This window comes from Psammomys obesus, unplaced genomic scaffold, assembly GCF_907164565.1.
Source record: "Psammomys obesus unplaced genomic scaffold, mPsaObe1.curated_primary_1811, whole genome shotgun sequence".
In the NCBI taxonomy this organism is placed as follows: domain Eukaryota; kingdom Metazoa; phylum Chordata; class Mammalia; order Rodentia; family Muridae; genus Psammomys; species Psammomys obesus.
In genome coordinates this window covers 35,222,800-35,234,018 of record NW_026596034.1, presented here as the reverse complement: position 1 = coordinate 35,234,018, position 11,219 = coordinate 35,222,800, and the positions used below count along the sequence as shown (strand labels likewise).

Below are 11,219 nucleotides of genomic sequence, written 5' to 3'. Positions count from 1 at the left end.
GCATTCTTGCCGTCAATGCTGCCACTTCTCCAAGAACCACCAGGTTTTTGGAAGCTTGGTCTTGGAAGAAAGCACCCCAGTCCCCTCAGGAACCTCCTCACGGAAGCCCCGGGCGGCGCGGCCGGAAGGACTCAGGCGCTGTGTTTTGACCTCCCCGGGTCCAGTTCCGGGGTCGTTCCGCTGCGCTGTCCAGGCCGCGGCGTCGGTCTCCGGCTTCTGCTGGGCTGCTGCAGCATCCCGCACACCGGCCCGGCCGGACCGAGCCGAGCGGAGCCGAACGGATCCGGGTCCACCCGGCCCGGCCATGAGCGCTGCCGCATGATGCGTCGCCGCCCGCGCCGCTGCAGCCGCCGGCAGCGAGAAGCCGCAACACTGGGCGACCCCGCCCGGGCCTCGGGTGAGTGCAGTGAGTGCCGTGCATGCAGCGGCTTCGGGCCCCAGGCGGCTACCTCCGCCCGTAGTCCTCTCAGGGGTCTCCTGCCTTCTCTGCCCATCCTGCAGAATCGGGCCCCATTTGCACCCCGCAGCCTTTTGCCTGACCTTGGGCGCGACACCCCGCTCCGGACCCAAGTGTTTTCTGTGGCTGATGTCAGGGTGCTGTCATAAAGTGCTGTCACCCGTCTGTGAGCTGTGAAGTTTTTGTAGCCATGCTTTGTCGCAGGTCTGTCTTCTCCAATCCTCTGTTCTCTCTCTTTAACCAGACTCTTCTATTCTTTACTGATCTTCCTTCTCTTCCACCCTTGTCCCTGCCCATGGTGTTAAGGGAATAGTTATCCAGAAGGGCATCTGGGACAAGCAGGTCAGTTAGCAGGGCAATAAGACTCAACTCTTCTGAGCAGTCATCGTTTCTAGAACTAAGTCCCTTCTGGCCATTAAATAAGCACATTTTATTAGCTCGTGAACAGCCAGTTTATTGTGGCAATTAAATTGGAGTAATGAGAGTTGCAGCTCAATAGCGGCTTTCATTGTTGTGTGTGGTGCTGTCCAAATCCAAGCTACAGTCCCTGAGTGACTGCACTTGTGTTTATTTTACTGGCTTGGGTGGCAGGTCATTTTCATTTCTTCCTTAAATCTTTTCCAGCTGCCCATCTCTGCTCTGATCTTTCTCGTTGTGTACAACTTTCACTTAACTAAAGCTACTTTTAAAAAAGATACTTTGTTGCTATGCAATAGCACATGCCTTTAATGTCAATACTCGGGAGGCAGAAGCAGGTGGATCTGTATGAGTTCGAGGCCAACCTAGACTACAAATCGAGTTCCAGGACAGCCAGGGCTGTTACACAGAGAAACCATGTCTCAAAAAACAAAAACAAAACAATATGAACAACAACAAAAAGGATACCTTGTTAAACTTGCCCTGCAGAATTCCTTAAAGTAAAAGGTTCTTGGGGTATTTTACATAATGGGCTAATGGGAATGCTAACCAAAGTTTATTTTTTGAACATTGCACAAAATAGGTGAGAGGTGTTGAAACTGGATTGTGTACTTTGTGGAGTAACTGGTAGGGCACACTGCTTCTGAATTGAGAACAGGAGAAGAGAACAAAAATGAGTGAAGACGTAGTTTCACTAGAAATTTGTCCAACTAATTTGTTGGACTCTTGAGTACCTCAGCACTCGGTTGATTGATGAGTTAACAAATTGAAAATCTAAGATGGACATAGTGGGTGCACACCTTCAGTCCCAGCCCTTGAGAAGAAGGTGGAGGTGGATCTCTGTGAGTTCAAGGCCAGCCAGCTTTACACAGAAGAGAAACGCTGTCTAGGAAAACCAAGGTAAAATAAAAGTAACATGCTTTAAGAAAGATTGTTTTTTGTTTGTGTTTGTGTATATATGTGTATGTACATGCACACACCTGCCCCCATGTGTGGGTCTAGGTGCCTGCAGAGGCCAGAAGAAACATCAGATACCATGGAACAGGAGTTACAGGTGGTTGTGAATTGGGAACTGCACTCAGGTCTTCCGGAAGAAGAGAAGTGCTCTTAACCCCTGAGCCATCTTTCCAGCCTGTTTTTTTGTTTTTTTGTTTGTTTTTTGAGACAGGGTTTCTCTGTGTAGCCCTGACTATCCTGGAACTAACTGTAGACCATGCTGGCCTTGAACTCAGAGATCTACCTGCCTCTGCCTCCCAAGTGCTGGTGGGCACCACCACCTCCAGGCTCCCTTTATAAAGAATGCTTTCAAATATAGGAACAGAAAAGAACACATAAAATCGCAACTATCAATCAAGTTCTTATTTCCTGCTGAGCTCCAGGGTGGGGTGAACACTGGCGCTTTGCCATGGGGCACTTCTTTTCTAACAGCTGAGTGTTGAGGTCCACTGTGGGCATTGCTGAGATACAGAATTTAGGGGGAACAGCCCCTCTCTCCACATTGCAAGTTGGTGTGGGGTTTTCCAAAGCCATCCTCTTGGTCATGGTTCAGAGGAAGGACTCAGAACTCACCGAAAGACACCACAGTTAGTTGATTTGTTATAGAAAAAGACTGCAAGGTTAAACTTGGTCAGGGGAGAAAAATGGAAGCCAGGGAGGTCTCAGGTCTCTGCTTCTGCCATCCTCCTTGTGGGACCCCAGCTCCCTGACATCGCTGTATGACAGTGTGTATGGAGTTTTGCCAACCCAAGCCTCCTCTGATGCAGAGATGTGATTGGCAATGGTGTAGTAGGTGGCCTTGCTTCCAGGTAGATGGATACTCTGACACCCAGAGCCTCACAGCACACCATATTGTTAGTCTTTTCTACTCTCCCTACTTGAAAATGTTTTTGAATTCTTGCTACTGGAATCTTGCTCTGGGATGCTTGTTATCCCTGGGGAAAGACTTCAGAAGAGACACCTCATATGCGGGACACTCTAAAGGGTGAGAGTGGACAGTGGCCCAAGGGACCATTATGGAAAGAAACGCAGCGTGACAGTGACCAGAGCCCATCACGATGGCCCACATGCTTAGGCAGGCTTCATGCTATGCTACTGAAGTCTCTGGGGCAGACAGCTTTCCTGAGAGGTGTCTTCCTGTGCAGGTGATTGATTAATCCACTGGATTAATCCTGAAGGGATGGGCAAGGTATGTCCTCGTTCTTTACCAGAAAGCCTCTGCTAGGTTGGAATCCTGGGATCTTTCTGGAACTTCAGAAAGTCATGTCTCTACCCAGGGCCAGAGATAACTCAGATCCCATTCTACCAGGTCCGAGTCCTGTAGTTGCAGCTCCTGGTTTTACAGGCTGCCGATTGTAAAGAATGGGTCTGTCCCCTTGAAACTGCTAGTTTCTAACTAACCAACTAATATAGAGAGTTGTTGGGGCCTAGTGCCCAGAGGCTTGAGTTCTATAGCACGAGGGCTATTGTCACATGCTTTCATGGAGAGGTAGTGACAAGGACCAGAGCCAAAGTAGGTGTGTCCTCTGGCATACCAGAGAGCAGGGCCATTGTACATACAGGTTGGAAGCTTCTGGCTGCTTGAGAAAGCCAGGCTCCATTCATAGAGCACAGTGGAGAAGTGCCACTAGCTAGAGAAGTACCAGTTTCCCTGGAAACAAACTTTCAAAGTGTCATTGAGAGTTTTGAATTATCAGAATTCTCCTGTCCCATAGAGTATCCTTTCTCAGCCCTGGGCTCTGGATGGAGTGGATGTGAGCAGGAGAGCCCGGCAGTGGAGGCAGAGCAGCCCTAACCCCATATTCTTAGGCTGGGTTTGAGTGAGCTGCTGACCCATTTCTAAGACTCGAGCATCCTCCCCATCCCCCGCCTAGCCAACACCAGCCAACACAACACAACTCCCAGCTTTTCTCTTTCACTCACCTAGCGTTTTGTAGTGTAGGGATATGCTCACAGACTACCTTGATGAGGGGGTGATAGGAAACAGGCAGCAAGGGAAAGGTCAACAAGAAGGGATGTGTGTTGACTCTGGGTGGCTGTGACTGCAGCCTGTGGAGGGGCCTGTGGACAGGCGAGCACTGGCATGACCTGATCCCTGAAGGATTGCACTGCATGCCAGCCGGGCAGGCTGGTTAGGTAAGTAGAGCCACCGAGTCTGCAGGGGACTGGTCAGAGGCAAGCTGTGTTCACAGTGCCAGGATCTGGGTGTGCAGGGATGGTGGGGATGTGGTCAGGTTTACGACAGTTCTGGAGGTCAGGACCCCAGCATTTGCTCCTGGCTTAGAAGTGGGGCCTGGCGGAAGAGGCCAGTGAAGGTGATCCCTAGTATTTGACCTTGGCGGCTGGGTGGAGTAGTGCTAGCTATTGAAATGGGGAGGGGCGAGCTGACCAGACAGTGGTGTCGCCAGCGTGGGTATTTTCTAGGGTCAGTTCTTTCCAATTCCCTGTCAGAGAGCACAGAGGTAAAGAAGTGAGGCCCCATCCTGGGTGCTCCCTGGTTGGAGACCTGTGGGCAAGTGTGGCTGCGGAGGGGAAAGCCCAGCGCTGCCTCCCCCCCGAGGCATCTCCCCGCCTAGCCCCCTGCTTCCACGCCTGTGTTCTCCACTTGCAGCCTTTGTGACCTGCAGTGTTCAAAGTGCTGTTATTGTGACGACGTATTTTTAAAAGACATGAAACCTTCTGGAAAGGTTAACTAAGGCTGCTTACTGCTTGCAATGTACAGCCCTTGCCAGTGTGTTGACACGTAGCTTTTGTTTCTTCAAGGTTAATGGTTTTTTAGACTTAGTAATTAGAGGAGAAACTAACAGAGTCATATGCACAGGTGCTCAGCATGTCATGGGAGGGCAGCTCCACACTCGTGACTTCGCACTGGAAAGAAGGATGCTTCGGGAGCACTTCTGATGGGCCCTGTGCTAGGTTGAGCCTTGAAGATAGCCTCCCTTTGAAGTTGTCCCCATCGTCACCCGGCTGGTGACATGCCCAGGACACTGTCACGAGGCTTAGGTGTACTGGAGCACATGGAGGAGTCTACTGCCCTGGTAGTGCCCCTCTGAATGCTCAGGATTCCCACGGCCACCCAGGCTTAAGGAGTCCTGCGTCATCCCTCACTCCGAATCTGCTCCTGGGTCTCCTCAGAACCTGGGCGTCTTCGGGTTCTTGCTACTCGCGTTTCTAGAATTTGCCTCTCTACTGTGGGCTCTGTTCTACAATTCCAGGCCAAATCTTGCCTTCAACACCGACTTTCCTGTCAGCAGTGCTTTGCTGGCCTTCAGCCTCCTTAGACCTTCATGAGCCCTGGCAGGGCCTTTGGACAGAAGCCAGCCCTTTACAGTGCTTTCTGAGCACTTCGGGTTCCCAGCACTGTGGGTTCAGGGCTATATCTCTGCTCTTTCTCTTCCAGATCTCCTGCATTCCACAGCTGAACCTCACTGCACTTGGATCCCCAGCCTGCCTCTCTCCAAGGGTGGGGTGCTTTAGTCTCTGCTCACTCTGCATCTCTGCAGACCCTTCCTCCAGCGTCCAAAGGCGTTTGTCTTGGGGTTTGCTTATTTGAGAAAGAGTCTCGCTTTGCAGCTAGCCCTCTGAGACCTGAAACTATATGCATGCAGTGTGCCCCAAGTGTACATTTTAGCAAGTTCCCACCATCCTCTGGCTACATGCCACTATCCATCCCAGTCAGAGAGGACAGTCACACTACCCACCTCCAGCCCCTGCAGCCGCTGATGTGTTTAGATATCTGGGCTTTCCGCTTTGTTGAGTTGGTGACAGCTGTCCAGTGCGGAGCCTTTACGCTCACTCTGCACTCTAAACACTGTGTTCTTGGAATCTCCATGAGTGCATCATTTCCAAGCTGCATCATACAGACAAAGGCAGCTTTGCACTCACCTTTTGCAGGGTGCCATGGTGACTTCTGCCCTTGAGCAGTGTGAGGGCCACTGCTGAGTACACTCCCATGCAGGGCTCTGTGGGAATGCTGTCTTGGATCACTTGGGAGTTCTGGATATGAGGTCAACCCTCTAACAGTCGGCTCTCTCCTTGTCCTCCCTCTCCTTTGTGGCTTCATTCCCTGGGCCCGTACACATGAGCCCCAGTCCCTCAGAATTAGAACTATTGTGAGCCTGCACCACTTTGGTGGCCATTAGACAAATTCAAAACAAGAATGAAAGAAAGGGGCCTCCAGGATGAGCTTTATCTCACGCTCAGTCCAGCGCCTTAATCGGCTTACTTGGCATCTGTTCTTTCCCCATAGTGTCCACTGTGGGCGAAATGTGGCGTGGTCATAGCAAGGTGCCACAGGCGTGGGGAAGATCTTCTGTGAGGTAGGGAGATCAAGACTGTTTCTGTGTGCCTGCCAGTATGAAAGGAGAGACACTGGAGAGATTGAAAGCCAAAACTTCCTCTTCTTACTCTAGCTTCAGGTGCTTCTCTCTTAACTACAGTGAAAATGATGCTTTTTTGCTTGCCTAGCATGTATGAGGCCCCGGATGGAGTCCCACCTGGGAAAAGCAGTCAGTGGCCCAGGCCCTTAGCACTTTACTGAAATTTCCTGGAAGAGGTCCCTGGAGACCCAGTGAACATTGCCTGTGGGGGCTGACTGTTCTAACCCTCCTGGTTCCCTGCCCTGCCCTGCCTCCTCCCTGGGATGCTCATGTTCCCAGTGCCCCAAGGTCTATGGTGAGCTCACCTGTCTCCCCCTATCCCCACACTGCTGTGCTGCCACCTCTCATTCTAAGTCAGAGCAGTGGTCGGCAGCTGGGTAGGTTTTGGGGCATGCCCTACAGATAACCCAGATTCCATGAGCCCCAGTCTCATCACTCCCCACTAGCAAGCAGTTCCTGCATTCCAGAGGCTACTGAACCCTGCCCATCCTCTGCATTGCTGCCCTTCCTGTGACTGCCTGATTCCCTCAAGCCCTACTCTTTCCATCCTCTCCTCATCTTTACTTGGGTGAGAGGAGGCAATAGGCTCCTGGGTGAGCCTTCCTCTGCCAGCCTCATCCTGCCTTGATGCCAAATATTGTTGTTTTCCTCCTCTTTAAACCCCTGTCCTCTTACCTGAGTTCTACTTCCTGAACACAATCAAGTAAGGCAGCCTTGGCTCTTGAATGCACTGCTCAGGGTGCCTTTCTACTGGAGCTTTTTCCTCCGGCTCTACCCAGGTCCCTGACGGGGCCATTTTACCCCTGCTTCTTTTCTCATGGCAGCCTCACAGATGCACAGGAAACACGCATTTAAAGTCTGTACTTTATCTGTTTAAAACAACGTAGTGAATTTTTTAAAGCATAGTCTCACTACGTAGCCCGGGCTGCCCTCAGACTTGAGGCAGCCCTCCTGTCTTGGCCTTCTGAGTGCTGGGGTTACAGCCCTGTGCCACCAGAGTGGGCTACTTAGTGCATTTTGCTTTGATAGCTCTGTGCGCCCCTGTCACTTGCTTCAGCCAGAAGCCAGCCTCGGCCTTTTGTTCCAGTCTCTTCAGAAGCCTGCTGACTTGTCTGGTGTTTAGTCCCACGGGAGAGCCACTCGGTACGTGTTCTTTCAGTTTTCTGGGTGTGTTTGAGACTGACCAGTGGTGCTCGTTGAGTCATATTTTCTTACCCTGTATGACTGCCACAGTGTGCCTGTGTCCCGCGGACTCCATCTGCAGTGGCCCTCAGTCCCAATGTCTTCTTGTGGCTTCTCTGCCCAGCCCCCTCTCTTAGGCCTGGTGCTGTAGTCACCTCTCAGGCACACTGGCCATCCTGTGTCTTTCTCCATGGCTAGTGAGAACAGGCCGGACATGCCTGTCCCTGAATCGATTTTTCTTTCTTTTTCTGGTTTTTCAGGTATCTTTTTGTTTTGTTTTTATTTGCTTACTTTGTGTTAAAACTCAGACAGGGTCTTTCTATAGCCCTGGCTGTCCTGAGTCCTCACAGTGTAGACCCAGCTGGCTTGAGACTCAAAGGTCCTGCCTGCCTCTGTCTCCCCAAGTGACAGGATCCAATGAGTGGGCCACCACACCAGACTCCTGCAGCTTTCTTGAAGGACCCAGGCATCTGGATTTGTATCCAACATGAGGAGGATAAAACAGACTAACGTAAACTCTGGTTGGCTGCAGTCGTGTGTGTCCTAGTCCTAGCTGCTGTGGCTCGATGGCTTGAGCCCAGGAGTGGGAGGCCACCCTGAGCAACCTATAATAACTTGTCTCAAAAACATGATAGTAAAAACAATAATTTTGTCTCTGGGGTTGCTGATTTGCCAGTGATGAGAACTCAGAAGTCCAGTGCTTTTGTTGTTGTAGACAGCCCCACGTGCAGAGCCACAGTGCTGCTGTAGGCTGTGTGTGTGGCATCCAGGGTCCACAGCCTGTGGCCCGTGCTGCTCTGTCACACAGCGAGTAACCTGTCATTGGGTTTATTATCTTTCAGGCCACATCACACAGGACAGCATGCGCCTTACGGTCCTGAAAAAAAGGCACAAGAGCTCCCATGATGCTTAGAAACAGTTTGTAAGGTGAGTCTGTGGCTGGTGTGCGTGTGACAGGGTCTCACTCTCGCTCAGGCTGACTTTGGACTTACCGTCCTCGTGACGCAGCTGCCTGAGTGCTGGGTTACGAGCACAAGCCACCAGTCCAGCCCCTTGTGAGGCAGCTGTGGGTTGTGGGGCAGGTAAGGGGTGTGTGCGGTCAAGGTCAGAGGCAGCCGCAGGCCGAGGCCTCCCTTTCCACCAATCTGCTCGCCTTCGCCAGGGCGAGGAGTCTGCTTGACGTCGTTACCCTTTGGCCAGTACCACAAGACACCACAAGACAAGGAGGGCTGCAAGCATGGCTGTCACCAGGGCTGATGGAGACCTGTGACAGCAAATATAATGTCTCAGGAGTCGGTGCTTTACACGCAGCAGGAGCAGAGCTTTACTTTGTGTGGGGTACAGGTCAGGCACAGGTAAACCCCATTAATTGTTAGACATGGAAGATGGTGCTGCTTCTGTCACCTCACTGACGCCAGTGTCCTCGGGCTCTTCCCGATCTGACCATCAAGAGTGTGGCACCAGCAGACAGCAGTGTTGGTTGTGTGGGACATGGCTCCCAGTGGGTCGTGCAGCTCCACATCACATTTCTGGGTGCCGGTCACGTGCTCTTTGTGTGCGGAGCGCATTCCTCACTTTTCCCTTTCCCATTGCACTAATGCAGCGGACACGGTGACGTGGGAAGGAGTGCACTCATAAGTAGCTGCAGTCCTGCTGCGTTCACTCACTGCCTTCTTCCAGATTTTGTGCAGGCATGGCAGCACTTGGTGGGTAGAGGCTGGAGGGTCAGGAGTTCAAGGACAGCTTGAGCTACATAGAGTGAAAGGACACCTGGGCTACATGACCTTGTCTCAGACACACACACACACACACACACACACACACACACACACACAGGAAAATGAGGTGATGCCTGAATCTTGGGCTATTTTCCTTCATTGGCGTCCATGTATTCTGCAGGTGGACTGCTCCAGTACTCACATTACACATTGCCAGCTTGGTGTGCTCATCTAAGACTATCCTGCCACGGCGTGCCGTTCTTATATAAGTACCCCAGGAAGAGCAGAGCACTCCGTGCCCCGGCGCCTCTACCTGAGCCAGGAAGCACAGCAGAGCTGGCACCACTCAGTAGTGGCTCTGTACCCGTATGGCTTACTGTGCCCTGCCCTCTGGGGAGAGCTCAGACTGTAAACCTGAATTCTGACCCGAGAACCTCTTGTCTCTCTATGCCAGTCAGGCTGTTTCCCACAGCACGCCTTGCAGAGGAAACCAGAAAGCAAAGGACTCCCAGCCTGTAGAAGCCCTCAGCTGGGGCCCTTGATGTTCCTGGACCCAAAGAACTGGAAACTAGCTGGGTGTGGTAGCACCCTGCCTTTCATGCAAGCACTTGGGAGGCATAAGTCGGCAGATCTCTGTGGGACTGAGGCCAGTCTGGTCCATGCAACCAGTTCCAGACCGGCCAGGGTCACACAATGAAGTCTGTGTTTAAAAAGAGAAAGGAAAAAGAGGGGCTGGGAATCAGAGGAGACTGGCGGATCTGCAGAGGACCTTTCCTGCCACATCTGCCTTGAAGCAGACAGCTCTTGCTGCTGCGTGCAGGTGTCCGTCTCGGAGGGGACACATGTCCAGCCTGTTGATGTCAGGCAGGTAGCAGGTGTGGTTGGTGGGTGGAGGCTGGGGGTGGGGGTGGGGACAGATAGAGCACTTAGGCCACGCAGAGCCACCCCACCTCTTGTTGGCCCCTCAGACCCAGGTTCAGCCAGTGGTACTGAGGCTCTGAGACCCCAGTCAGAGTGTCCAGGAGGGACGAGCTACACGTGGTATTTTTGGGCAAGAGAAGTACGGCCCTGAGTGCTTCCAGGGGCCTGCCTGGGGAAGCTTCGTGGGGGCACGAGGCAGGCGGCGCTGTGCAGATGGACCCATTGTCCCACCTTCTTTGACGCTCGACATTGCCTCCAAGTTGTTTTGCTCTGATTCTTCTCCGGCTCTGGCAACAGAAGATGTCTCTTCTTGTCCTACTGTGTGCTGTGTCTAAGCTCTGTACTCTGCAAGTGGGGTCTCCCATGGGCAGGTGTGCCCCACTTGCAATCAAGAAAAAATGTTATATCCAGACCTAAAAAGCCATGCTGCTGCTGGGCGGAGCCTCAGGAACACCCCCTCCTCTCCTTCGCCCACCTCAGCGCTGCTCTGGAGGGGGCAGCCTCACCTTGGTGCCCGTCAGCATTTCACATGTACAAGGCACAGCCAGACTCTTCCTCCCCTCGATATGCTTGTCACGGGTGTTCCCACCCTCAGCAAACAGAAGAGAAGGGTGACTGGGCAGGCAGGCGCCGCAGGCGGGGCAGTTCCTGCCAAAGAGCCTGGTTCTTTAGTTTCTCTGACCTATGTGTTCTGGGCAGTCAGAGACCACAGGAAGTACGGGGAGAGTCTGGAAAGAAAGAATGGATTCATAAACAGAAGAGACCTCTCGAAGGTTAAAAAATCATATGCTAGAAGCAGCATATGACTGAGGAATCTAGAGGCGAAAACAGGAGCCCTCGACAGAAGCGGTCACACATCTGCGCTAAGCTGGGAAGGAGGAGGCTGAGGCAGTGGAGGTCATTGGGGACAGCAGTGTCCAGCAGGGTCCCTAGGTGTGCTGGGGTGGGTGCTGTGGTTCTCTGCAGCCTTATCTCTGTATGTGTTGGGTGACAGCTGTGCATGCACAGGCAAACCCCACAGTATGGACCTCACACAGCAGCACTTCTGTTCTTTTCTGCTTGGTCTATTTGAGCTGACGTTACACATGTGGCTTATCATGTTTGTGTGTGTGTGTGTGTGTGTGTGTGTGTGTGTGTGTGTGTGTGTGT

The 11,219-nt window shown here is 52.3% G+C and overlaps 1 protein-coding gene across 5 annotated transcripts in view; it reads left to right on the top strand.

Annotated features, from left to right (window-relative positions):
* Positions 1–11,219, top strand: part of Zdhhc7 (zinc finger DHHC-type palmitoyltransferase 7) — an 18,065-nt gene continuing 6,846 nt past the window's right edge. The window contains exons 1-4 of one of the 5 annotated variants that reach the window (XM_055621249.1): positions 1–397; positions 6,120–6,189; positions 7,337–7,392; positions 8,274–8,358. The gene's annotated coding sequence lies outside the window, so the exon portion shown is untranslated. Of the gene's footprint in view, positions 398–6,119; positions 6,190–7,278; positions 7,393–8,273; positions 8,359–11,219 lie in introns of all 5 variants that reach the window. The other 4 variants (XM_055621247.1, XM_055621248.1, XM_055621250.1 and 1 more) reach the window with 4 other exon arrangements.